Raw genomic sequence first — 2,330 nt, 5'->3', positions numbered from 1 at the left:
CAGCCATTATTTTAGATAAAAGCTTAATGTCGATATTTATAAGTGAAATCGGTCTGTATGAATTGGGGGATAATGGATCTTTGTCTGGCTTTAGTAATAATTTGACATAAGTCATATTTGCGGAAGGGAAAATGGGATTGCCACAAATTATTTTGTTGAAGATCGGTACTAACAACGGGGACACCTCTTCCGTTAAGGATTTAAAGAAGTCAGAAGTGTATCCATCAGGTCCAGGGGCTTTGTTTGGTTTCAAATTTTTAATTGTAGTGGTAATCTCCTCCAATGAAATAGGTTTATTTAATATAGATTTATGTTCCTCCGAAAAAAAAGGTAATTTGACCTTATCCAAGAGTGTATCAGAGAGGGGCAAGGTTTGTTTTGTTTTTTTGTATAGGTCCTTATAGAATGAGCCTAAAATCTCATTAATTGATTTAGGGTCCGTGTGAATAACCCCATTAATATTTCTTAATTGAAATATTCCCTGTGGCTTTCTCATACCTTTAGCTAAATTGGCCATCATCCTCCCCGATTTGTTACCAAACCTATAAAAGAATGCTTCTGTTTGAGATAAATGGAATTTTTCTCTCATATCTGCATATTGGTTGAATTCAGATTGTTTTTGAGACCAATGTGTTTTATTAAGAGGGGAAGGATCAAGAAGAAATGTAGTGTAGGCTTGTTTCAGTTCAGAGGACAGTTCACTATATTTTTTCATAACCCTTTTTTGAGAGAAAAAGTATACGCCAAAATTTTTCCTCTCAGTACCGCCTTGGCCGATTCCCACAATAATGTGGGGTTATCTTGGTGTGCCGAATTATCAGATAAGAATTCGCTCCACCATATCTTGAGAGAGGAAATAAATGAGTCGTCTTTGCAAAAGTAATCTGGAAATCTCCACAAGAAGTCAGGGCCCCGAGGGAAATCCTTTGATAGTTCCAAGCTCACTGAAGAATGATCAGACATAACAATATCATCAATTTAGCCAACAGAGGAGAAGATACAAAAAAGTAGTCAATACGAGACCGGGGTCGGGGAACGGAGGGTAACCGGGCGGGTGGGTCTGGCCTTGGGGGGACGTAAGGGAGAGACGGAGAGGGAGGGCGTCGGGGCGCGAAGCCTCGGGCCTCCCTCGGAAAATCCCTTGCGACGGGACCCCAGCCGCGCCACGGAGGCGATCCACGGAGGGGCGACCCTCAGACAGGCGTAGCCCCGGGAGCAACCCGGGGCCGCAAGGTGCGTTCGAAGTGTCGATGATCAATGTGTCCTGCAATTCACACTAATTCTCGCAGCTAGCTGCGTTCTTCATCGACGCGCGAGCCGAGTGATCCACCGTTAAGAGTCGCGCTTCTGGGTCCGGGCCGCTCTGGGGCGCCCGGCTTTTCAGTACGTCGGCCGGCAAACAGAGGGGGTGCGTCGGGGGGTTTTCATCTTGGCCCTGTTGCCCCGGGCGCTCGGCCTCCGCCATCCCTCCCTCCGGCGGGGAGGGGAACGACGGAGGGCTCGAGGCTTCTCGACCTACCGCCCGGACCCGCAACCTCGGGGAGAGGGGTATACGGGCGCACGGGCGAACGGTACCCGGGATGGCCTTTCGCGTGAGTTTTTTTTTCCTGGGCGGGGGGGGGAACACGGCAGGGCCCCGCGAGGCCAGGCGTCCGTCTGGACGATGGAGCGAGAGGGGCTCCCCGCGCCCTCCCGTCGTCGTCCGCCTGGCGATCGCCCTTGCTGGCCCGTGGCCATCCCCCCCGCATGCGGGTAAGCACCGGCGGAGCGGAAGTATCCCGCCGCGCACCCCCTTCGGGCAGGGGGAGGCAGTCAGGGAAATCGGCTTCCGGCTCCGCGCCTTCTCGGTTCGGTCATCGCTCCGTTAATGATCCTTCCGCAGGTTCACCTACGGAAACCTTGTTACGACTTTTACTTCCTCTAGATAGTCAAGTTCGATCGTCTTCTCGGCTCTCCGCCAGGGTCTTGGCGGACCCCGGCGGGGCCGATCCAAGGACCTCACTAAACCATCCAATCGGTAGTAGCGACGGGCGGTGTGTACAAAGGGCAGGGACTTAATCAACGCGAGCTTGTGACCCGCACTTACTGGGAATTCCTCGTTCATGGGGAAGAATTGCAATCCCCGATCCCCATCACGAGCGGGGTTCAGCGGGTTACCCGCACCTCTCGGCGAAGGGTAGACACACGCTGGTCCGTTCAGTGTAGCGCGCGTGCAGCCCCGGACATCTAAGGGCATCACAGACCTGTTATTGCTCGATCTCGCGTGGCTGAGCGCCACTTGTCCCTCTAAGAAGCTGGACGCGGACCGCGGGGGGTCGCGTAGGTAGTTA

At 52.6% G+C, this 2,330-nt stretch overlaps 1 non-coding gene across 1 annotated transcript; it reads right to left on the bottom strand.

The window, feature by feature from the left end:
* Positions 1 to 1,187: 1,187 nt before the first annotated feature.
* LOC141253997 (5.8S ribosomal RNA) lies at positions 1,188 to 1,341 on the bottom strand. The gene has a single exon (XR_012315066.1). It is a non-coding gene; the product is annotated as a 5.8S ribosomal RNA (ribosomal RNA).
* Between the last annotated feature and the right edge of the window lie 989 nt (positions 1,342 to 2,330).

This window comes from Phyllobates terribilis, unplaced genomic scaffold (genome assembly GCF_046119375.1).
Source record: "Phyllobates terribilis strain yellow unplaced genomic scaffold, ASM4611937v1 Scaffold_2__4_contigs__length_985480577, whole genome shotgun sequence".
Classification (NCBI taxonomy): Eukaryota; Metazoa; Chordata; class Amphibia; order Anura; family Dendrobatidae; genus Phyllobates; species Phyllobates terribilis.
This window is presented reverse-complemented; position numbering and strand designations above follow the sequence as displayed.